The sequence below is a fragment of the Hydra vulgaris genome, chromosome 15, assembly GCF_038396675.1.
Source record: "Hydra vulgaris chromosome 15, alternate assembly HydraT2T_AEP".
Classification (NCBI taxonomy): Eukaryota; Metazoa; Cnidaria; class Hydrozoa; order Anthoathecata; family Hydridae; genus Hydra; species Hydra vulgaris.
Genome location: NC_088934.1, coordinates 22,250,001 through 22,277,500, shown reverse-complemented (window position 1 = coordinate 22,277,500; position 27,500 = coordinate 22,250,001). Strand labels below are relative to the sequence as shown.

At 27.6% G+C, this 27,500-nt stretch overlaps 1 protein-coding gene and 1 long non-coding RNA gene across 6 annotated transcripts in view; one reads left to right on the top strand and one right to left on the bottom strand.

Annotated features, from left to right (window-relative positions):
- Positions 1-6,266: 6,266 nt before the first annotated feature.
- Positions 6,267-27,500, bottom strand: part of LOC136092448 (uncharacterized) — a 25,671-nt gene continuing 4,437 nt past the window's right edge. The window contains exons 1-3 of one of the 2 annotated variants that reach the window (XR_010644401.1): positions 18,183-18,294; positions 8,014-8,076; positions 7,650-7,787 (exon numbers count right to left, since the gene is read on the bottom strand). This is a non-coding gene — a long non-coding RNA (uncharacterized LOC136092448). Of the gene's footprint in view, positions 7,788-8,013; positions 8,077-18,182; positions 18,295-27,500 lie in introns of those variants that run through there. The other variant, XR_010644402.1, reaches the window with a different exon arrangement.
- LOC136092447 (uncharacterized) overlaps positions 19,752-27,500 on the top strand; it is a 30,190-nt gene continuing 22,441 nt past the window's right edge. The window contains exons 1-2 of one of the 4 annotated variants that reach the window (XM_065820700.1): positions 21,098-21,231; positions 24,015-24,074. The gene's annotated coding sequence lies outside the window, so the exon portion shown is untranslated. Of the gene's footprint in view, positions 19,913-20,171; positions 20,255-21,033; positions 21,232-24,014; positions 24,075-27,500 lie in introns of those variants that run through there. The other 3 variants (XM_065820697.1, XM_065820698.1, XM_065820699.1) reach the window with 3 other exon arrangements.

Here is a 27,500-nt window from a genome sequence, read left to right as displayed (position 1 = left end):
TATTTGTACATTACAAATTTAAATTGACAGCACTGGGAATTTACAACAACCAAAAATAGGGGAAAATTTGTGTTTCTTTTTTATTATAATTTTTATTTTAATATAATTATTATTTTTAATATAATTATATTATTATTTCATTTATAATTATAATAATAAATAAAAAAAAAAAGGGGAAAATTTGTGTTTTTTTTAATTATAATTTTTATGTTATTATCTATTTATGTTGTTTTTTTAATATTATTTTTCTCTCTGTCTACTTTTAAAACTTACAACAGCATCTTTTCGTACACTGGCATTGATTATCTTCTGTTTAATGTTAAAAAAACATTAATTATAATTTTAGAAGCAAATTTAAACCCCCATTCTTTGTGTAAATCGCAAGTAAAACAAACTGTTGGAAAGTATTTTAATAAAACAAAGCTTGATACATCTTTGACATTAGCACCTTGTTTAGTTATTAAATTTGAAAGATTATCTAAGACCGCAAAACATCCACATGTGAAATCCTTAAGTAAAAGTGAAGGCACAGTAAGACCACCTCTATGGACAAATATTTATATTGCTTGCATCTGTAGCAAGCATAGACTTGCAATTGCTACATTAATGTGTTTTATTTACTTATTACTGCATTTTATGGTCTTCTGTTTATGCCATTTTATTTTTTACCGATTTTACCGGTAAATTTTGATTTTTTTACCGTTTTACCGGTAAATTTAAAAGTCGGTAAAAGCTAAACCCTAATGGAAACTAATCCAAACCACACAAGTGATCAAACTTCAAAAAGAGAAAAAAACTCCGTTATAACGCAGTATTTTTTGCAATACTTTAAGAATAAAGTTCTACAACAAAAAGATTTGTTTTTTTTATAACATGTTCAACATCTTAGTTCAAGTAGTTTTTATTTACGTATTAATTGTTTCGCTTTAATTGTTCAACTTCATATTATAGTGAAAACATTAAGTATTCTCCGCTATCAGATTTATATTCTCCGCTATCAGATTTTAGTCTACGTCTTATTGCTTCGTATATATCCCACCAACGCTTAATAATCTTTCATTTTTTTACTAGTAATGGAGAAGTTAGTTATTTAAACTCCTTAATTTTTCAAGTTGTATCCTAGAACTATCCCATCACAAAAACGAATATGTTTGCTTCTTAATTCGTTAACATATTTATTTTCTTCTATATCGGGAATTTTTTTCCCTTTTTTCTTCTGGGTTTCTAAAAAGTTATTTTGCTTAAGCAATCATCAATATTAATTAAATCTGGCAGAGACTGAGGTTTCATTGTTGAAATATCATCTAAGTCGGAATCAGTTAATTTTGCATTCCATGCATTTCTATCCAAGCTTCTTCAACCCATGTTTTAAGAATTTTGTCATCTCCGTGTTAATGTACTAATTTAAACCGTGTACACGAAATAAATATGAAAGAATAGGCGCGTCATTTTTTTTTCAGTGGTTGTATTAAAATCTTTTTAATTGTTTTGTATTTTGTTTACAACGTGTTGTGGTTTCAAAAAAATATGTTAGTTTTTTTAACTCGAAATTAGTTTTAAAAATTAGGATTTAACTTGAAATTAGGATTGAACTTGAAATTAGTATTTAACTTGAAATAAGTTTTAAAAATGACAAAAGAAGAAGATGTAAGAGAAAAAATTATGCACAAATATTTACGAAATCCTAATAGTAGCTACATTTCAATAGCAAAATCGTTGCAGGTACATCCATACACCGTTAGTCGTGTTATTCAACGTTTTTCTCAAACAAAATCGATCAAACGCAAATCTGGTGGTGGACGAAAGGAAGGTTTCAAAGATATAAAATTAGTTAGAAAACTGGTTAACAGTTTTAAGAATAACCCAAGCCGTTCACTAAAAGAACACGCAAAAATATATGGATTTTCTCATAGTTTTGTAGCAAAAGTTAGAAACAAACATGGTTTTTATTCTTTCAAACCACAAAATGTGCCCAACCGTTCTGAAACTCAAAAAAAAAGTGCAAGAACCCGCAGAAAGTTGTATGACAATTTTATTTCTAAAAATTTCTGTATTATTTAAGACGGTGAAACTTAAGTCAAGTACGATCATCAACAAATTTCTGGTGCTGTTTATTATATTGCCAAATATAGAGGAGAAGCAGATAAGAAATTTAAATACGCAAAACACAACAAGTTCGCTAAAAAAGCTTTGATTTGGCAAGCTATTTGCAGTTGTGGCAAAAAATCAGCAGCTTACATTTCTTGGTCCACACTTTCTGGTCAAATATATGTTAAAGAATGTTTACAAAAACGCCTTTTACCTCTCATTAAATCACACAATAGTGTTCTGGCCTGATTTAGCTTCAATTCATTATTGTAAACTAGCTATAGAATGGTATAAAAAGAATAATGTGAAATTTGTGCCTAAAATAGAAAATTCTCTAAACTGCCCAGAATTGAGAGTTTTCGAAAAGTACTGGGCTATTATTAAAAGAAAAATGAGAAAACCAAAAAGCTTTGCAGAAACATTAAATATATTAAAATATAATTTAAAAACGCATCAAATAGTTTTGATTTTTATTCTGTGCGCAAGCTTATGGGTACCACTAAAGTAAAACCTCAAAATTTAATTAGATTCCCTCAGGAATAATTTTTTTTTTTTTTAATGTTTGATCTTCTTATATTATTGTATTAAAATTTGTCAAAATCTCGGCATTATCATTGTCGAAATCTCGGTGTATTTTTTACGTTACGATGCTTTTTTTAATAAAATTTTTGCGAGAATGGATGAAAAAATGGATGGTATAATTTGTGGACAAGTTTCGTTCCTTCGTTTCAGGAATAAACGAAATCGCGACTCGGACTCCAATGTAAACCTCGGTATTGCATGTGGATGTACAAAATATTTAACCTTCAAAGTATTTTTCGTATAATTATGGAAAAAAATTCTTTTTTAATTATTATTTAATATTTTTTAAAGAATTCAATAAATTTTTCAAAAATTTTGCTTTGAAGTCGGAGTCGTACTCTGAAAATTGCAAAGATTGGAGTCGGAGTCGGAGCTGGTACTTTTTTTTTACGTCTCTACCTCCCTGATATAAACACCTGTATTACTTTCTGAAAAATCAATTACTTGGAAAACAGCAATTTCTAAAGTATAATTAGTTTGGTTTATCCAAGGACCAGTAATGATTAAGAATGCAATTTTTTCGATATCAGCTATCCAAATATCCGCGGTCAGAAACAAATAGTTTGACGCTGAGCATTTTACTTTTATTACTTCGAACAGTTTCATAGTAAGAATGCATACATGGTAAGAATAATGATTTGTCTAAAATACCTTCTACAGAATAAAAAATGTTCTACAGGATAAAATATGTTTAACAGGATAAGTATATTATACAGGGTAGTTCATGCGATGTATGACTTTTTATTAATTTTTTTTTTATTAGTTTTTTTTTAGTAAATTGCTTCTAATTTAAAATCTTTATTGGACACTCAATAATTACGCGATTAAGGTGCGATTAAGGTGAGAAATTTGTTGTTTTACAGAGAATTTATTCAACAATAAAATAATGTAAAAAAATTTTAATACCAGAGCGATAATGTTAGTTTTATTTGTATTAAATTTATACTTACTACTGATGAAGGAAGATGTCTTCTGTTTCATGCGGTAAGATGCTTTCTTGCCTTTAGGTTTTACCTCGCCATTTTAAAAGAATGAGATAGCGATTTTTGTAGCGAAATAGCGTTGAGATATTTAGTTGTTGACTTGATTGTATGTTGGTTTAGATGTTTAGATGTATTATGCATATTAATAAATGTTTTTTATTTTTATGATTATATTTAATTAAAGGTATAAGATGTAGCAAAGTAAAGAGAAGTTGTATTACTACATTATAATATTTTTTTAACTTAAAATTTAAGTAAATGATATCATTTAACTTGAAAAACTACTTGAAACATCTACTTAAATTATAAAATTTTTTAATCAAAAATTATTTATAAGTATAAATAAAATTATTATGTATTTTTTATATTTGTAATTAGGGCTTTATTTGTTTATGTCAATATCGTATTATTAAGCTTAATGAGTATGTTCTTAATTAACTTCTTAATTAAAAAGTTATATTTATGTGTCTAAAACATTGTATTAATAAGATTGTATTAAGTAATAATACACAATTATGTGTCTATGTTTATTTGTTTATGTATATAAGTTAAGTCTAAATTTTAAGGTTTTTATATTTCTTTAGATTACATATTTAAACATAAATAATGTTGATAAATTATGTTCGAAAAACACAGAGAGGTGCAACAAATGAAAGAATAAAGTCTGCATTAAAATGGGTAACATTCTGAAAAATGTTGCATCAGACTTTAGTATTAGAAAAAAAAAATATTACAATGTCATTGTGACGGAAAAGTAAAGGTAGTTGGTGGGATGTCTCTGGGTGGAAAATTTTCTGTTTTTAGTAAAGAATTTGAATAAAATATTGTTACACAAGTTCAGATTATGGAAAGAACATTATTTGGCTTGACAACAATAGATGTGCGTTGTCTAGCATATGATTTTACAACACAAATGGGCATTGATAATCCTTTCAGTAACAAGTCAAAAATGGCCGAAGTGGATTGGCTGAGAGGATTCATGTCTCGCAATGCACAACTTTCTATTCGAAAACCACAAGCCACCAGTGTAAGCAGAGCTGTTGGTTTCAATAAGCCAAAGCTAATGCAATTTTTTTCAATGAACAAATCATTATTTGAAGAACATAAATTTTCAGCCAAACAGCTTTGGAATATGGATGAAACTGGAAACACTAAGCCAGGAAAAATAATTGCAACAAAAGATAAACGACAAGTTTCAAAAATAACTAGTGGAGAAAAAAGGTGCTACTGTAACAGTTGTATGGGCAATGAGTGCCAGTGGTGCTTATGTTCCACCATTGTTTATATTTCCTCGTAAGAGAATGTCAGATAGGTTGGCTGTTGGTGCACCCCCAGGCTCAATTATTAGAGTTAGCACCAGTGGGTTGACTGATTCATCTTTATTCATTGAATGGTTAAAACATTTTGTAGCTGTGACTCATGCATCTAAAATTAATGAGCAATTAATTGTACTCGATGGTCATCGTATTAACAAAACACTTGAGGTCATTAACTTTTGTCGCGACGATGGTGTCCATCTCATAACTCTTCCACCTCATTGCACACACTAGATGCAACCTTTCGATCTTACATTTTTTAAACCATTAAAAGTTAGCTACAATACAGCAGCAAGCAGTTAGATGTTATCCAACCAGGAGTGTAAAATTTCGTTTTTTGACATGGTGGGTATTTTTGCAACTGCCAACTTTACTGCTAACATTGACAAAGAAATCAATAAGTTTAAATGCTTTGGTTTATATCCAATAAATGAGTTTATTTTTAATGATGAAGCCTTTGATGCAGCTTTTCTTTCTAATGAAGCTGAGCCTTTGGAAATCTGTCAGGAACCACTTGTTTAGTCTGATTTACCCCTTTTGCACCAATACAGTCACCAGTTGTTTTGAGCACAACAAATGCTGCTTCAAAATTAAAGGGTGTTTTTACAAAATAAACACTACATTCAAATGATGTAGTTCAACAACTTGAGAAAAAATCATTATTGCAAGTTGCTGATGAGTATCTTGGCTTTAATTCTGCCCCTGAAATTTTGAAAAAGACTTTCCCGCGTCCCAAAATTGTTGTATTAAGACAGCAAAAAAGAAAGACAGAATCCGCTGAAAATCTTACTTTATCACCTTTCAAGAAGCGACTTGAAGAGCATGTTAACAATGTGAAAGAAAAGCAACAAGCAGCCATAATGCTAAAAACAAATGCTGCGCTTATTAAGGTGATCGACCAAAAAATGAAATCAACAAATTTAAGGACAAAAAAAGCGAAGTCTGAAAAGCAGGAAAAAAAACTTAATGAAAGTAAGAAACCGAAGACATGAAAGAAAAATATGTTGTCTGCCTCTCAATCTATTACTGATACTATTTTATGCAACATATACAATGTGCCACCATTCGATGATCGGACACAATGTATTAAGTGTACATTTTGGTAACACTTTTCGTGTGAAACAGATAATTCAGACTTATGCTTCTACTGTGAATCATAGTTTTGTATATATTGTTTGGACATTTATGTTAGTTTTTTTTTTTTTTAAATAACTAATAATAATAACTTTTATTTTTAAGAACTTCGGATTCTCCATGTTTTTATGTTTAGTATTTATATGTTCTTAGTTTGATATCTCTAAAATATATTATATTTTTAGAATGTCAAATAAACGTAGTGCAGTTTTGGAGTTGTTTCGTAAAGGAATGCGTCAATGTGATATTGTTCGCTTGCTTAATGTGCCAAAGCAAACTGTGTCCAAGACCGTCAATCATTTCAAGGAGCTCGGCCACGATGGTCACCGTCCAGCAAGTGGTAGAAGACGCACCTTCAACACGTCTGCCAACCGTCAACACGTCTGCGAGTCAAGCAAAATTCGAGGGTCTCCATGCAAAAAATCGCCCTTGAAACCGGAATGAAACGTGAATCGGTGTGACAAATGGCAAAAAGGGAGCTCAACCCCAAGCCTTATAAGCTCCAAAAAGTTCTATTGCTCACCGATGAAAACAAACGTGTGCGGCTCCAGAGATGTCGCCTAATCAAGTGTCGGTCCGCTGCTCAGCAATGGGAACGTATCCTGGTCACGGACAAGAAGCTGTTCAACGTCAAGCAGGCACACAACCATTAAAACGACAGGAGCTGGTCCGCTGAGGCTCCCGGCACGTTGGCGATAGTCGAACACCGCAAAAATCCGCAGTCCGGCGTGGTTGGGGGCGGAAACTGCGCTAGCAGTAAGACCTCCCTCGTTTTCGTGGATCAAGGAGTCAAAATCAACCAAGAAGTCTACCGACGCAACATTCTTGAAACTGTGGTACTTCCGTAGGCCCAACAGCACTTCGGCGATGTGAATTGGACGTTCCAACAGGACTCTGCTCCTGCTCACAAGGCGAAAACGACTCAATACTGGTGTCGGACCCATTTTCCGGACTTCATTGCCCTACTCGCCGGATCTCAACCCGATGAATTACAGCGTGTGATCAATTTTGGAGGCCAGGGCCTGTGCTACACTCCACATAAGTTTGGAGTCGCTGAAGCAATTGCTGCGCCGGGAACGGGATCCATTATCGTCAGAAGACCTGCGGCCCATCGCTGAAAATTTCAAGACGCGTTTGGGCTTATGTATCGCCGCGGGAGAAGGCCACTTCGAAACCGGCTGAGTATATTATTGCGGAAGGTCCATGTTGTTGTTATTCATCATTGTTTTACTTAATTTTTGTTGGCTTCATAAAAAATGATTAAAAAATGTTTGTCTCCGTTTTTTCTGGTCACCTGTATATCCCTTTCTTTCTCTTTTAAAGTCTAAACAATTTACTTTGCACTGCATTATTGATGGTAGAAGCGACTAAAACTTCAGAAATAGCGCAAAACAGAATCAATGAAGTTTTTTTTTTCACTAGCTCAAACTCTACTTTGTATTTTACGCGCAAATAATTTATCATTACTAAAATTCCATGTGACTTTAATGATTTTTATCCTCTTATAACTAAACTATTGCATAGTTTGCACTTGAACATATGAGGAGTTTGCACTTAAATATATATGAGGAGTTTGCACTTGAACATGTGAGGAGTTTGCACTTGCGCATATGAAGAGTAGTAGTACCAAAGAACATCAAAACCATACCTTTTGGAAACATATCTTTTCTTTTCAATAATACTTCTATAAAAACAATAAAAGTACATTTTAAAATTAGTATTTTTTATAAACCAAAAAAATTGAGCTCTTAACTAGCTATAATTTCATTGCATAACAAAAAACAGGTAAAACAAATTTTAACATGAAAATTGAAAATATGAATTTGCAGCAATTAATCAAAAAATTTTATTTGGAATTGTTGTTATTAAAATTCCGGCCGGAACAAGAATTATATTTATGTAATTTTTACCATCAAGATTGAAAGTGAAAGTCTGCACCTTAGCATCGTGGCTGTATAATATATGTTTATAACCTATAAATAAATAAATAAATATATATATATATATATATATATATATATATATATATATATATATATATATATATATATATATATATATATATATATGTATTTATATATGTATTTATATATGTATATATATATCCTTATCTCGTAGTCGAAAGAGACTTGTAAAAAATGTAAAAAAAGTCTGTTTCAACAACAATTATTGTGACTTTGACAATTAAGCTACATTTTATTGTCGTTAAAAAGTTAAAACAATTAAATTAATGCGGAAGTATATTAAGTTTTATCATTTTTTCAAAAACCGCAATAATAATGATTTGATTGTTTTTTAATTTTTGCGGAGTGTGGCTTCATCGACTATCTTAAAACTCGACTCGCAACAAAGTGCTGCTACATCGACTGAGGGTTTGGTTAGCGCAGAAATTTTTGTCCCCCTGCCCCAAACGTGAGAGCAACAAGTTTTTTTTGTACTATTCTTAACTAGACTTATATTCATCTATAAATTTTAAGTTTCATAGTATTATCTATTAGCGTTTAAAAATAATTACCATATAAAATTTGCAACCCCTCAAATTGAGAGGGGTTTAAACTTTATATGGTCATAATTTTTGAACGCTAAATAATTTTAAAATGAAATCTAAAAATTATTGATGAATATAAGTCTAGTTAAGAATAGTACAAAAAATACTTCATCAACTTGTTGCTCTCACGTTTGGGGCAGGGGGCGAAAATTTTGGGGCTTTTTTGTTCCCAGCCTCCAATAATCGCAATTTTTTGCAAACCATCATTATTTGACATAAGTATAAACATATAAATGTTTGGAGTTTGCTCCATGTTTGGAAGTTATATATATATATATATATATATATATATATATATATATATATATATATATATATATATATATATATATATATATACAAATATATATATATATTTGTATATATATATATATATATATATATATATATATATATGTATATATATATATATATATATATATATATATATAATATATATATATATATATGTGTATATATATATATATATATATATGTATATATATATATATATATATATATATATATATATATATATATATATATATATATATATATATATATATATATATATATATATATATATGTGTGTGTGTATATATATATAAGCTATTTCATTAACTTGATTTTTGTTTCATTTAAATCTAGTATGCTGTTTTTATTTGTTTCTTACAATTTTATTTATTGAAAGTTTTAATCTGCATAAAATTTATATTTAAAATTACTTTTTTTGTTTTCTATTTTTCCATTTAGGTTAAAATTGAAATATTTACTGCATTAGGCATCCTATATTTTTTAACTATTTAAAAGTTAAGTAACAATAAGACTATTTTAAGAAGCAGGTAACATTTTTGATGAAAAAAGAGCTAATTTGTAGCCCAAAACTGCATAGCAACCCTTTTTGCACGACAATATTCCTAAACTTCTAGAAATTCTTATATAATTGATTATTGCAAATAAAATTAAATTGTGTTCGGAGAGAAATTTGCATTTTTTTAACATAGGTTTACCTATAGTTCTTGATTGTCATGTAGGATAATGATTTTTTGATTTAATTAACACAGTCAGTGTCATATGTCTTAAAACAAAAGTTAAAAAATAAATTCCGGCATTCCGACTTGAAATGTAATGAAATTGTAATTTCGGTCGGAACCGGAATGACCTCAAAGTATCAAATTTCGGCAACGGGACGTTCCGGAACGGAATTCCGGTACATCCCTATCAACTTTCAAAATGTTAAAGATTGTTTACACGTATTAAATATTAAAGATTGTTTACACGTTTTATTTATCTTTTTAATGGTAAAAATTTTTTAAATCATAAAAGATTTATGAAATGGACAAATAAGATTTAATTAGTGATCCGTAAATAGGATTTCGGCCTTAACTAAGACATTTTGCTTATCGACTTCCTTAGATTTTGAAGTTATCAAGAGGTTTATTGCAAACTAAAAATGATGCCGGTGATAATTTTATATACAACTTAAAATATTTCCTAAAGAAACAGCTATACTATAATTATTACCCGGTAACTGGTATTGCAAAGAAATGGCCGGTACCGGGTATTCATGAAAACCGTTGAAATACTGGGTCCCAGAGTCCGAGTCGGGTATCAACCTCACATTTAATTTTGATATTTTTGTTCATAACGTGAAATATCCGTTACATGTTAAAAATTATGTTACAATTAATTTTATGCTGAACTACAAACGTATGAAACTTTTTTTATCTCCATATATTTATTTTCACTATATTTCATAAGTTTGATTAAAATTCTCTGTGCTTGTAATCAAAGTTATTTGTACTATTATGTAAAGTTTTTGTAATCCGTAAACAAATACAAACAAGCTAGCTACATTTATTAGCGTATTTATTAAAATATAGAGTGAATTTACCGACATCAAAGTTAATCAATTTATTTCAATGCAAAAAAGCATTTTTTATTTATCTTTTTTTATTTACGTATAAATTTTTAAAAATATTTTATTAAACTAAAGCAATTTAGCCCAATTGTCATTCACTTAACCCCCGTTATGAACCTATTCGTTGTGTTCTACTTAGAGTCAAGTGCAACCAGAACATTTGTACATTAAATCTACACCCACTAATCTGTAGGAAACAAAATATGATAATTCTAAACACTTGTCCGAATTTCGACAATCAATTCTTTCAAAGGTGATAGGTCTGGTTTTTATTTTATTTTTATTTGATTAATTTTTCTTTTTTATCTTAAAAAACTGATTTTTTTATCACTTATGTAAAAAAGCGAAGTTCGGGAAATTGTGCGTTTATTTCAACTTGAACTTTCTTCTTATTTTTTTATTGGTATGCTCTACTGCGGTTGTACGCGCTTGGGAATTTTATGCTGATTAATTAAGGAAAGTAAAATATGGATTTTAGACTTTTTGTATAAATTATTATCTACTGAAACCATTATTGTTTACTAAACACGTTTAGTATATAATAATATTAAAGAAGTTATTAATACTAATATTAATAACTTATAAATATTAAAATATTATTATTAAAGTAGTCTATAATCAGTAAATTTAGTAAAACCCTATAAGAACCCCAGGATTTGTACTTTATACTTTAGTTATAACTTTTTAAGACTTACTCCACTTTTTACGCACAAATACTCAGTGGGCCAGAATTCACTTTTACTGGACAAAACTAATAACTTCTTATATAAAGAGGATTTATGGACCATTTTTTCAGTTTATTATCACCATGATAAGTTGAAATTTGGTCGACTTTAAATTTAATTTTCTCAAAAACTACTAAATCAATTGAATAAACTAAATTAACTAAATAAACCACTAAATTAATTAACCCACTCTAACATTACTACACTTTTTAATACAGTAAATCAGGAACTTGAAGAGTTGAACGATTGGTTTAAATCAAACAAACTTTCTGTCAACATTGAGAAAAGTAATTATATCTTTTTCACAAAACTATACAATTCAGACAAACTACCTTTAAAACTTCCAGATATTCTATTAGACAAAGTTAGACTAAATCGAGCGTTCTCAGTTAAATTTCTCGGGGTATTCTTAGATGAACATATTAGCTGGAAAGACCACATTAATATATTAAAAAGCAAAATATCTAAAAAACATTGGAATTATGCATAAAACCAGATATATTTTAAATAATGCATGCCTTAAAAGTTTTTATTTTGCATATATACATAGCTATATTAACTACTGCAATATTGCCTGGGCTAGTAACTACCAATCAAAACTAGATTTAATATATAAAAAACAGAAACAAGCATTCAATTCTAAACATTTAATGAAGGAACTGAGAGTTCTTAATATCTACGAACAAAATACCTATTGCATTCTTCAGTTCATGTTTAAACTCAAAAATGATCTGGTCCCTGAAGTCTTCCATAACTTTTTTCGCCTTATTAATCACAAATATCAAACAAAATACTCTATCAAGAACTACTATATTCCGAAAACCTCTTTAAGACAATCTAAATTCTCAATATCCAGCAGAGGACCCCAATTGCGGAACTCATTTCTAACAAACAAAATAAAAACGATAAACTCAATCCAACATTTTAAATGCGTTGTAAAACAACAGCTACTAGACCTCAACATTAATGAAACAATCTCTTATTTTTAAAATTTTTTCTTATTTTTAAAATTTTTCCTTTTTCAATTTAAATTTTCACTTTTTCTTGAAATTCTATTATATTACTTGCTTGGTTATTTAATGATGTTCATTGTAAATGTAGTAAAAAAAAAAAAAATTATATGTATTATAAATATTTTATTATATTTGTATTTGGTTAATATTTTTGTTATATTTTGTCAACGACAAAAATGGGGCAAAATGATAAGACTATTGTCTTCTAATGCTCCAGTCATATATTTCACGGTACAAACTTATATTAATAATGTTGTACAAACTTATATTAATAATGTTGTACAAACTTTTATTAATAATGACGAATATATATAAAAAAAAAAAAAATAAAAATAAAAATAAAAATTTTAATATATACATTTTATAAAAGCTGTTCAGCTTTGTATATATTTTTGTATAATTATCATGCCTTTTGTATATATTTTTGCTTTGTATATATTTTTGTATAATTATAGTGTACATATTTTTGCATAATTATCATGCCTTTTGTATGCCATTGTCTGAAAAATCTAGGCAAAGTCTACAACTGATGTCTTCAATATGTCTGTAATTAAAAAATTTGCTATAATACATTTTTATAACGGAACTGTACAAGAGCATTTGATAAAAACTAGTTTTTTAACTTTGTCAATTAAAGAAAGAACCATTAAACTTCAAGATCAACATTTTTTCCATTCAAAATTGATAGGAAATACAGTTTTCTAAGAATTATAAAAAAACAAAAATTTTAAGAAGTTTATTAATTGTCAATCTGAATTTTCACGTTGGCAATATTGTCTTTTGAGAGAGAATAATAAATAATTTCCTCTTTGATTAGTTGGTGTTGGTGCATCAATCCTACAAACAACGTCGAGAGATAAATATTGGAGGGTATTTTCTTTATTTGGCTACCTGAAGCAGTTCTTTCCAGGTACAGCAGAATATTCCATATAAAAAACATATATGTCATCATCATTCATTTAATGGTAGAGGTAAAGACAAAGTAACGTCTAATCATTGCTGCTTCCATTCCTTGAAATTAATTAATATGGTTAATTAACCAATAATTTTGTATTTCAATGCAATAGATCTCAATACACAAAAATGAATAATGATCGAGTTTGTTGAGTTGTCACATATTCACTTGGCTTAAACATTGTCCTCAGCTGATGGTGAACTTACTCTAAGATCTGCATTAGAAATGTTTTTTGCTTAGAAGAATATCTAAATATTTTTCTTTTTGGTAATGCCTATCCAGTGATGTTTGTGAGGTTTTCAATCCCTTGTTTAATGATAGAATGGGATAATAGCAGGTGATCAGAAGAATTAAGGCTCGAATTTAGGTTCATTTTGTTGACATAGGAAAGGCTTACCCTATCTACCATAGATTTAGGCACAGATCGAGAAGTGTAATTTTATGAAAGCATGTGTTCTGCTAATAATTCAGTATCATAAAGTTATTTAGCACAACCAATTTGTGCACAAAACCCAAGAGTATTAACACTTCTATCAACACGTTTTTTTTTGGAAACTGATGGTGCAGTATAACTTTTGTAATTTAAACTATAGCGCTTAACAATTTGAACTGAAGAATGGATTGTCACGTTATTATAGTTCCATTCTTTACCTTTACAAACTCGGAAGTATCTCCATATTATCATGTGACCAGAGAAAAACTGAAAAGAATAATAACTGTTTATGATGAGAATCAGATTTGGTCCTGATAAAGTAGAAACTTTGGAGTCTATTATAACTTCAGCGACATCAGCATTTTGAATTCCTTCGCCATTATGAAAAGCCTCATAAATATCTTCATCAGTCAAAAAATTGTTTTCAGCATCAACAAAACTCCTTATGACACATTTCGCTCCTGCTGACTCTCTGTCACATTGATCTTTTCCACATGACAGCTTATTGTAATCATAACTCTTAAGAAAGAATTGTTTTGCTTTGCATACTTTGTTAATGGCTCCTAAGTAGAAGTTGCTATGATAAGATGATGCGTTATCTGACTTAGTATAAGGGTTTTTTAAACAAGGAAAATCGTTTCTAACTTTGGCTAAAACAACATCAGCAAGATAGAGTACATCAACAAGGGTTTGCTGTCATCTATAGACAGCAGTGAAATAGACTTTTTTTCTTAATTGACCATTTACCTGGACTCCGCTAACCTCATTTCAGCAATTAACCACGAACCTGGTTGATTGCTAAAATGAGGTTAGTACAGTCAATGCATAGTTCATCGTTACGGCTATAGTAGGTTGATTTAAGTCTGGATCTATATCTGAAAGAGCAAAAGAAGTAGAGTGGCTATGCAAAGTGAAATTTTCACTACATTTTAGAGGATAATTACTCTTCAGATACCTTTTACCATTTTCAAGGAACTTAGTAATACTTTTATACTTCCACTTTTTAGAAACACCAATCAAAGTTTGAAATCAACCCATGCTAGCTGCCGTAAAATTATCGAGACCAGCCAAACCTTTCCTTTGAGAAGGTTTTATTTCAAAAAAAATTCTCCGTAAAAAAGTATCTGACATAGGGAGATAATTAGTTTCTTGGCAAGTTTCTTTATAAAATGTGATTATATGGCTAAACTTCATCATTAAAATGGCATTAGCCACTTTTTTTTTATCTCCAATGTCAAACTTTATTTTATTTACACCGTAAGCTACATCTTGCAGCAAACCTCGACAAAACATAAATTCCAAAAAATGTCCTATTTTTTCCTGTGGCATTTGCATACGTTTACCTTTTCCTTTTTTAGTATGGGAAATCCTCTGCTTTCTTTTTGCAACTTGCGTGCTTTTTCTATTTGATGTTTTTTGAAATTAAAGATTTTCATTAATGTTTCTTTAGTGAATTTGTTATGATTAAAAACTGAAATCAAAAAGACTGCTATAAAATCCTAAAGAATCTCTTTCTTGAAACATATTAACTGGTACAACAAAGTCTTTTATAACCAGTTGAGTTGAAGCATCTTCATCTTCATTGTGTAACATTTGAAAAATCAATGCCTCTTATTGACCAGGTGCAGGTGCTTCAGCAAATATCTTCTCAAGCTGCATTTTAAATTTTTCAAATTTCTTTTTAACTTTCTGTTATAAACCAAAGAAAACAAATATATTAATATAAATCTCATAAATATATTAATATAAATAAAAATATATTAATATAAATCTCAAGGTTTATTTCAAAATAATAGTAACTTAAAATGTTATCGATAGCAAGAATAAAATCTTTTAATCTATTTTTAAAAACAGAAAAACGAATAAAAGGATCAAAATTAGGCAAAACTATTTTATTTCAAAGGTAAGGTGCGCGATAAGTAATAAAAAATTCATGAAACTATGTTCTACAAAATGGTTCATTTAGCAAATCATTATTTCTTAGTGAGTACTTATTATAAAATTTAGCTGCCAAATGCTATTTCGAAACGAATACAATAAGATATTTAAAAAATGAGTGCTTCAAAAGTAGAACTCGAATTAAAATTTGACATAATAAGATATCAATCATGACATTTAGAAGTTTTTACTGCATTACATATAAAGAAAAATTAAGGAGTGCAAAGTAACATTTAACAAGTCTGTTGCCATTGCATCACTTGAATCTTTTGTTAAGTACTTTGTTACATTAAAAAAGCTTACAATGTAATTTTCATCAAGTGTTCTTGTACAGTTCTGTTATAAAATGTATTATATCAAAAATTTTAGTTACAGTACTAATTATTAGAGCTGTAAAGTAGCCGTTGCTAAGCATCTCTACACCGTTGCTAGGGTATTTTTTAGTAAAAATTTGGCGAAATAAGGCTACTTCTAGGATTTCTGTAGGCTTTTTATCATTCGATCAGATGGATTTTTTTTCAGATATTGAAAGATGCATGTTTAAGGAAATTAAATAACTTATACTGTTTATGGCAGACCTAAGGCCACGGTTGTTATGGGTAATTTATCAAGGCGCTATGAACGCAAAAAGTGGCTTTTGACAGGTTACTCCTTCCCAGGTCCTTGCATGCACATAATTTTTGTTCCATATAATCAATGTATGCCTTAGTGTCTTTCAAAAACACTTAAAAAAAACTATGTGCAAGTAAAGGCTTTAAGAGATATTAGAGCTTAAAGTTAGGGTAAAATTTCAAATTTAGTGGTTTCGGGCCATGATTTCTAAACAATGAAAAATGTAACATGCTGAAAATTTGCTTTTACTGTAGAAATCTACCCAGATTAGCAGAAAAATTAAAAAGCAATGTGTCTGTCATATTCATGTTACTAAAATTGCCCTTAAAGTAGCATTTGCACTTCATGCGCAATTATTTAACAAAATGGGCCAAATTTTGGGAATATCTCTGGAATAAATAAGACTTTTCCCAAAAAATTTACCAAAGACTTACTTTCATTGTTTTTTATAAAATATCTGAAAATGGAGACATTTTAAAGACATCACTTCCAGAATTTGCTTATTTTGCCTAGATTTTTAAGTTTCTCGATTTCTGTATTTGTATAATTATCATGCCGTATTTATGCCATATTTGTATAAGTATTATGCCGTTTTTAAAGACTATGAAAAAAAATTTTTTTAAATCATTTCACAGTGTGGTGGACAAAAGTAAAAAAATAAATTCTCAAAAATTATTTTATACATCTTTAATGCTTAAAAGCATTAAAATTGAAATGATAAAAATTTATATAATTGTAATAAGCTTTTAAACAAATTAAAAAACTTGTGAAATATTTTGTTTGTTTCTAACAGATTAGTGGGTGTGGATTTAAAGTATGAAAAAATTTGATTGGGTGTTTTATACTAACTCTGGAAACTGAAATATGGATTGAGACTTTTTACGTAAAATGCTACCTATAAAAACCATTATTATTTACCGTGTGGTTTTACCAACCTTTTGTAATTAGTAATTTTATTTTTTGTTATTGGTCAATCTATTGAAAAAAGTATCTTTAAAAGCTATATTATATATATATATATATATATATATATATATATATATATATATATATATATATACATATATATATATATATATATATATATATATATATATATATATATATATATATATATATATATATATATATATATATATATATATATATATATATATATATATATATATATATATAGATATATATATATATATAGATATATATATTTATAAGTTGAACAAAAAAGAGATTATAAAAACTAAAAAACAGTGTTTTTCAATTGGTCGCTTTTCTTTTTTAAACATTAAAAAAAAGTCTTATTGGGGTTTGTATTTGATAAAAATTCAAATTTTTGATAATTTTTTGTGACTTGCTTCACAATACATTATCACAATAAATGCATCCAAATCTTTCTATAAAAAAAAAAAATTCTTTATTAAAAAAGATATTGTTATATTTTCTATAACAAAATATGTTTTATATAACCGAAATAATCCTTTAATAATCAAAGTATTCATCATATAAGTAAAATACCAAAATAATTCCTATATAACCAAAATAATCCTTCAATAACCAAAATAATCCTTCTATAACCAAAATAGTTTTTATATAACCAAAATAATCCTTCTATAACCGAATTAATTCTTTTACAGCTAAAATAATCTTTCTATAATCGGCAAAACTTTTCTTTAACAAAAAATATTTTATCAATAAATAGTTAATTATAAGAATTAAAATTTTTTTATTATAAAAAGTATTTTAAGTAATAAAAATTTGTCATACTTCTGATTATTCTTTAAGTAAATCTTCATTTAATTTTTAAAACAAAATAATTAAAAATCAAAAGCTGCTCCATTATTTGCCCGCTGCTTACAAAATGACAAACGGAAGTTCAAATTAAGAAGAACAAACAAAGTTGAATAAAAGAATAAAACTAAACTTTGAAAGTTCTTTAATAATAATAAAAAAAAAATTACCAGATCAACGCAGAGAAACTTTAGTATCTGACGATATCCCTTAAAAGGGGGCTGTGAGCTTCATCTTCTTTGAACCACTGTCTGTTATATTCTTTATTTTATGACAACCATTGTAAAAAAATTTTTTATTTTGTAAAGAAAAAACTTGCTTAGTGACAAGACCAATTTTTTAAATATATTTTGTATATATATATATATATATATATATATATATATATATATATATATATATATATATATATATATATATATATATATATATATATATATATATATATATATATATATACTGATTGCATTTATTTTTAAATATATATTGAGTTTAATGCATTATTTTAAATGTTCAACACTATTTGGTACATAAGTTTGTAACTGGTACATAAGTTTGTAAGACTGTTCACACAAGCTGGTTCACATAAGTTTGTAAGACGTTCATAGGAGGTCTTTGAATCTTTTTGTTACGTTTTTTTATGGTCATATCGTTAAAAAGTCACTGGAAACTGGGAAATTAATTAAAAAGTAAGCAACTAAATAAAATCTCAAAGAAATTAGAAACAAGTTTCAAGTTTAAAATCTCAAACCTCAGAAACCAAAAATCAGAAATTAGAAACAAGTTTAGTACCGAAGCATTAAAATCTGTTTGCGTGGGTTGTAGCAATGCTCTTTAAAATAATTCTAAAAATCGATTTTATCGATTTCATTTATTTTCTTTTTTATTGTACGCACAGTCTACAAGGTTTTTTCTTATATGATTTAAAATCGTAAACTATTGTGAAAAAATATCTGGTATTTATTGCTTATTTATATATCAAAAATACGAAAAAATAGTTTAATTTTTTTTTTTTTTAGTTCGTAAGCACATTGGTTGTTAACTTGCATTTTTCTACACGTGCAGTTTTAGTCAACCTATATATATTTTTTTGTTTGCTTTAAAGTTTTAGGTAAAAATAGCTTGAATACAAAATTATTTACTAATTAGTTATAATGTTAAATGTATGTTAAAAGCAATTCGAACATTCAAGCTTTCAACATGCATTCAAGTAATCCCGTATATCAGAGTTTTCTAGAGGTAGAGGACTTTTTTTAGAAATTGACAAATATCAATTTCTAAAAAAGTCCACAACATCTAGAAAATTCTTGAAAAAAAATGTTGGGGACCTCAACCCCTCCGGTGTCGTCGGCTCTAATTCCTACCTAAAACTATTAGGCTAACATGAAAATACAAACATTAACTGAAACTGCACGTGTAGGAAATTCTAAACAAACCAACATATGGGATTTGGTTGCTGCATTGTTAATATATGGTTTCTGAAATTCTATTGTAAATTTTTATCTTTTTTAAAGTTATATATATATATATATATATACAGATATATAATATTATATAACATTATATTATATTATTTATAATATATGAGCAAAAGAAATTAAAATTTAATATATAAATTTAACGAGTAATAAAAACTACAATGTTGAACGCAAAAGAATATAAGTCGACGTTGCAAAAAATAAGCTATTGTGTTTACAGAAACCACGTGGTTTGGGAGTACTTGAAACTGTTTGCTTTACAATCTATAAAATAAAGAAGATAATTTAAAGAGAAACGAGACATCTATGATTTTAAAAAACTTTCTTTGAACAAATTTTTTTTATGAATTTGGCATTAAAAGCTGTGTTACTTAAAGTGATTTTTTGTCCAGAAGCTAACTTTATGTGATGACATTTGTCAGGTTCATTAAAAATTTTTTTGATTGTTAACGTTTTTATTTCAATTTTAAGTTATAAAGATTTTTTTATATGACGAAAATATATAATCGGTTAGAAAATTATTATATGCATATTAAAAAAGATTACTAATAAAAGATTTATAATATTTTAACTAAATAGATAAAAAGTTTTAATTAAATATACCATTAAATTTGTACTTAAAAAATAATAAATTATTTAATCTATTGAGTTGTATTTATTATTTATTGATGGATAACTTGATTTTTAGTGTAAAAAACAACTAAACAGCTATTGATTTTATAATAAGTTTTCAATTGCAAAGACTAAACAAATAAAACAATTGTGTAAGTATCACTTCAACATGTCGTTTAATATTCAGTTATTATTTATTACTTGTTCAGTTATTTTTTCATATAATTTCTTAGAGCCAACATAAAAAAATCAAAATTCTTTAATGAACATTTTCAACCTCTTTAAGTTTAAAAAAAACTTCTCTGAGATTTAAATTCAATTTAAACATTCATTGAAACTCCCCGGGTATACAAAAACAAAATTTTGCGCAAACTATACGCCAATATACGCCAATTTACGGTCATTGCATTTTTAATAATGTGATAATAGTTCTGATGCATTTTCACAAATTAGTAAAACATTTCCGGTAATAATCAAACATAAACTTATAAATAATGCAATATTTGAAAAAGATTGCTTTATTTTTAGGATTTGTCTTAACTTTTCAATTCCAATTTACCAGACAATTCTAGATACTTTTAGAGATTACGTGAGGTCTAGGCTCTAAGTTCTTAGTACTGATGGCGAAGTACCAACTTAAGCACAAAACATTTTTATACAAGTTTAAAAAGTATGATGCTGAACTACTTGTTGCTCAGTTCTACATGAAATAATGGCTTTTGAATCGTAAAAGTCGTTTTAAATCATTAAGTCAATGTTTGGATTATTGTATACAAAACTTTGGATTACGATACTTGTTGCTAATAAAATAAACAATATTTAACAAAATGAAACAAAAGTTAAAAATCTCTGTTAAATTTCTATTCAAATAATTAAAAGAAATATAAACGTTTTTTCTTCTTTAATAACTTTAATTTTCTTTAGATTTTTTAGTTTTTTTTAGATGTTTTTTCCAATAGTTTTAACGTTTTCTTTTAATGTTTTTTTCGTGAACAAAGCACTAAAACTGTTGAAATAAACTTCTTTATTAGAAGTCGTAATACAAATAAACTTATTGATAAGTATAATAAGGTAGATTGGGACACATTGGCTATTGGTAATTGCTTTAAGAAGTACGCATTGGCTGTTGGTAATTGCTTTAACTAGTACATTTTTAATGATTTGTTTTGATTAGCGACGGAAAACTGTTTTTGTTATAAAAATGTTATAAGTTATAAAATATATATAAATTAATATTTGTTTTTTTAGTATTATGAAGGCATTAAACGTGAATAATAAGAAAATAATAATATTTAAATTTAGACATATGTCAGTTTAAGTATTAAGTACTCATTTACATTTAACTAAAATTACATATATCCAAATGTAAATATTATATAATATACATACATTTGGATTTGCAAATTTAGTATTATGTAATCATTTACATATTTTAGAAACTTTTACCGATCCAAATGTAAATTTTATGTAAATTTACACAATATTTATATTTGGATCTATGCAAGTTTAAGTATTATGTACTAATTTACTTATTAATTTAATTTAGGGTAGACCGGGGCGATTTTGCCATTTTTGCTGCTTTAATACCGTCTGTTTAACCTGATACACTCTTTTCGTGTACTATTAACTAAATTACATTGAATAAACTATATTTAGTTCAACCAAGTTTAAAAATATTTTAAAAAAAATTATTTATACTCATGAACACCAATTTGTATTACCCACTTATATGGGGCGATTTCGCCTTTTATGATTGTGTCAATGTAAAAAGAATTAAAGCTTTATTATATTTTGTGGAATTACACACATTCTGTGCACACGTTAATGCAAAAGCAGACTTCACATGCACTTATATGACAAGAAACGCATTGGAGCCAGTCTTCTGATGAATCCACCCATGCCACACTGAACACACAGCAGTGAGTTGTTTTTTTCTGTTTCTGTAATAACCTTTCGATGTACTCGTTAGCATTTGATTTAATAATGATTTTAAACTATGGGATTTTCTCTTCTTTGAGCCATATGAATTTATTTGATTAGGCAAAAAATTCCTTTATAGAATTTTTTGTGAACTTTTTAGAATTTTCTTTCTTGAGCCACCTGCTTTTTTTGTTTGATAAAGAACTTCTTCTTCTTCGAGTCACTTGGATTGGAAAATACATCCAGAGATTTTCTATTTTTTATATAAGTAAGTAATCTAAGTGAGATTTATGCCATGTAGTGGGCAAATCTTTTTGAATTAATTGACGAAGATGTATTTTTTTAGCATATAAATAAGCATTACATCTCAACCAGTTTGTTATCAATGGAAATCCACGATCTTCCATGTAAAAAAGTCTGTTTACTAGCGTTTGTTCCTGTTGCTTTGTAAAGACTTTTCTTCCCACAGAGCTTGATTGTCGACGTCCATTTATCTTATCTTTCAGTGTTAATCTCGGAACTTCAAATGTTTTTGCTGCCGTTAATATTTTGCTGCCATAATATTAATATAGGATTTCTTTTTCTTTGGAACATGCGTAGCATCTAAAACATAGGTAATATATAGCGAGTTTTAGATTTTGGCACTTATGGTAAAAATGCAACAAACAATTATTACCAGTTGGCATAATAATTATCTTTTTAAATATCGATGCTTGGATTTTATAATGGTGTATTTTAAACATGCTACAATTTGTATAGTGATATAAACAATTGATATAGTGGTTATAAACAATTAGCGACATTTTTAATAATAAGAAATGCGAATATAAGAAATGCATTCGATTGCAACAAATGGCATTTTCATATACAAAATTTTAGGAGAACTTTAGAAAATTTTTTTTAAGTTAAATTATAAAGTACTTTAGCTTTAAATGTATATCTAAAAATTATTGATTTATTATATCTTCAAAACACTTCTAATAAATTTATCATTCTATAATTTGTGATATATGCCCAATGATTTTATAAAATTGTTTATATAATAATAAATATTATTATTAAATATTGTTTAAAAGCAAAAATATTGTACATTATAAATTTTTTTTAACTGTGGAACTGTTTTATCATTCTGTGGCGAAATTACCCCACAATATTCTACTTGGACAAAAACCTATTTAAAATATATACCACGAACGCCAGTTAAATATTTTTAACAAATTTATGAAGCTCTTACCTTAGCAGTTATTCTCAAATGTAGTTTCAATCAAATTCACAAAATTAATAATAACGCCAATTGGAGCAATAGTGACACAATAATATCAATTAATAACATTAAACAGCAAAGTTTATTCAAAATTTACAAAAACCGATCAAATTAGGCGGCAACTATGATCAATTGTTATAATTTTAAGGTAATAATTATTTTAAATCATCTTAATATAGTGATATGCCAAAATAAAATCTTTTTCTCAAAATATTAAAAGAGGCGAAATCGCCCCGGTCTACCCTACATGCATAAGTATATATTTTATACATAATACACTTACTTTACATTCTTAGCACTTAAATTTATATGCATAACAATTAATTCCTCTTTTACCAGTCTAACCCGATAACAGGGTACGTTGGCCCACCCGACATAGCAAAAAAAGGTTTTAATGTATTGAAAACCAATTATAAACTTTTAATAATGTTTTTTTTTATAGTCTAGGGTTTCCTTTTAATAATTAACCCAACGCGCTAAAGTCTATCCTTTACTTCAACGTTGCAATAGCTTTTGCAAAAAAACTAATGAGATATTATGATCTCAAATTTAAAGCATTTCGATCACTCATAAACATGTAATTAAATATAACTCATAAAAATGAGTGATACTAATTATATGTTTAACAATAAGCTAATAATTTAGAAAAAAATAATTTAAAAAGTTAAAATAACACAATATTCATTAATAAAGTTTAAAATGTAGTTTTTATATATCTTTGATTAAAGAGCTGCAAAAAAGTCTTCAGAGAAACCCCGCCATTGGAGCAAGTTGGAGCAGGCAATGGGGTTAGTTAAAAATATAAAATATTAATAACAAATTTTATATAATAAAAGTACTAACTATATAACTAGTAGAACTAATAATTACTAATGCGCCTAATATCAACAAATGCACTTGTACATAATACAAGTCTATGTGTGTGTGTGAGTGTGTGTGTGTGTGTGTGTGTGTGTGTGTGTGTGTGTGTGTGTGTGTGTGTGTGTGTGTGTGTGTGTGTGTGTGTGTGTAAATTAGTAAAAATAAATATATATGTATATGTATATATTTATATAATATCAATAAAATATAAAATCAATTAAAAAATTTTAATATAATATTTTTAAAAAACCAATTAAAAAAGCCATTAAAATTCAACAAATTTCAATTTAAAAAATAATAAAATCAATTAATAAAAAGTAAAAAAAAATGAGAGAGAATAATGACTATTTAGACCGTAAGCGTCACTCTAGCATGATTAACTTGTTTGTCTTTTATTTTATTATATATGTACAAACTTTTTCTAATTTAAAGGTACCTTTTAGTAACAGCTTCATCTAGAACTGAAATGCAGTCTATTAGAAAAAGCATGTTTTATTCAAATGAAGGTATTAAAATATATAGGAGGTTTTATCCCTTTTATAGTATTCGAATATTTTAGTTTTAAAATGACGAGATGTCTCACCAATATAACAAGAGTTACACCCTACATAAACTAAGTTGTATTTGTTAAAAATAAATTTTTTAATAATTATTTATTTTAGGGTGAAGATTTTGGTATCTAGTACTCTATATATCTAATACATTAAACTAGTACTCTCCTAAACAGTATGTTAAGGTATTCCATGCACAAAATTCTATAAAAAGTACTTTTAAAAAAAGACCTCAAAAAATACTACTTAAATGTGTTATCAAAGTCTTTTGTTAGTCTTTATAATGAAATATTACAAATAATAATACAAAAATCACAAAAAATGTGTAAAAATCTCTAAGCAAAATCTTAATTTTTACATTTTTTATTTGATCTAACAATAAAATAGCATGTGTTTCAGTTCGTCAAATCTTCAATACTTGTTTGTGTTAATAAATTGCTCGTTAGCTAGCATAAAGCTCATATTTTAACTACCCCAGAGTTCCAACTAACCCCAATCTCCTTTACCTAACTGAAGTAAATAACTAAATGAAATGATACTTCTAAAAAATTGTACGTAAAAAAACAGGAGTAAAATCTATTACACGTGATATCAATTTTAATTAAAAGAATATTCTAAATTGTATGTATCTAAATATAGCTTCTATGTAACCTTTTATATATGTACTTAAATATGCTTTTTTATATGTGTTCTTATTAAAATTTCTAAATGGAGAATCTGTCGAGATCGTCGTATTTAGCTGCCTACTTTTGACATTACTTTTTTTAAGGAAATGATGTCGGTAAAGTTTTTAAACATAGTTAAACTATAGAAGTGACGTTTGCTAATCCACTTTCTTGATCCTCTTTCTGGATTAAATGACTTGTATGTACATCGGACAATAATAGACAATTAAAAAAGTATTGTAAACGAGTAGAAATCTCGGTTTTATTGCCATCTAATTGCTACTTGCAGCATTGTAAAAGATTTTCAATGGTTCCAAAAATTTTTTTTCTAACTTATAGTTTTGGCAGCTATAAATTTCTGGGAGTTAAATCAGCGCAGTGATTCCGCGTTGAACTGCAAGATCCGCGTTGAACTGCAAGATCCGCGTTGAACTGCAAGATCCATGACTTTGTTGGAAATATAACTTTTATTGCTTTTCAAACAGGTTGCAAATCCCACGCATCTAGATAAAGTTCTTTTTATTGTATAATCATGAAACTTTCTTGAATAAAAAAATATTGGAAAAATCACACAGTTACCAATGTTCAGTTATTTCGTTCAGCAGATCTAGTTTTTCCAACTTTTTTGCTTTTTCTAGCAGCTAAAAACTTTACTAAATTTTGAACGGTTGTAATAGTAGTTTTGTCTAAATTTTCTCAAAAATCTCAAAAAGGTAAGAAATTAATACAATAAGGGATATATAATTGATCCTCACTGTATATCTGATGTAGGAAAAAAAAAATTCTTCGTGTGCGTCGGATAAACGTCGGTAATTGGTTGTGCAAAGCTATATGCTTTTGATGTTAGTAAAAACTTTGGCTGTCTCTTCATAAAACATTGTAACAAATAATGCTTTTTTAGTTTTGATTTATGATGATAGGCATTGTTTTTTTACAGAAAACTCGAGCTAATATACGTGTTATTTTAATTAAAAGGCCAATATACGTCTTAATTTAGTTGAAAGACGTGTTTATTTAGTTGAAAGACGTTTTTATTTAGTTAAAAAGCTATAATTCATTTTTGAAACGTATTAGGTGTGTTGGTTAACTTAAGAATATTATTTCTGTAACCTGCTGTTTATAAAATTTGTTTATTTTTGCATTTGGAAGAATCAAATGATTTAAAGATCCTAATGATTGAGCTTCATTTAACAACAACACCTTTTTAAAGATATTTGATCCGTACTAACTTTACTACTATCTATACTAACTTGGCAAAAAGATTGAACTTTTTTCCTTCTAAAACTTAATTAACAGCTTTTGTTCCTTATTACACTTAGTAAAGCAGCTCTATCTATCTTTTCCATTCTATTCTATATCAAATCTGAAATTTTTTCAAATTTTCAAAGATTTTTAAAATAATCAAAAGAAAAGGAGTTGTTTTAAAGAAGTATTTTCAACACTCGATGTCCTACCTTACCTCCTTCCTTGAAAATTAAATTGAAATGGAAAAAATTTAAATAGACCAGTTTACAACTAAAAAAAAAAGTGATTAATAGTAAAATGTGTAGAAAAAAACAAACTTTTAACTTAAGAACATATTTCCAGTTTATAACTACAAAAGTTTACTCTAAACAAAAAAAGTTTAAAGGGTTCAGAAAAATGTATAGACTTAAAACGTTTAAATTATGAATATTTTTCCAATTAATACAATACTTCAAAGACTCTGTTTCAATACTTACAAAGACTTATTTGAACTTCAAGCAGAAACAAGATTAAAAAGTTAACAAAATATAAGTATATTTTTCTATTTACCAAACTTAAAGTGCATTAAAAAAATTGAATAAACCAGGGGTTGGCAACCTGAGACGGAAGACCTAAAAGTTACAATTTACATAATTTACATAATTTTTCAGTTTTTAAAGAACTACCAACATCTTTATTTCAATATTGTATCAATATTTGTGCATGGAGCTAGAGAGCTGCATCTTGGCATCTAAAGAACCATAGGAGGCTTGCGGGCCGCGGCCCTGTAGGGGTCGGCAATACCCTGCATTATATTATTTAAATGGTTATACCAGGGTCCTGGTATAACCATTTAAATAATATAATGCAGGCTATGTACTTGTATAAATATTTTTTTTTTGCACAGCAGGCT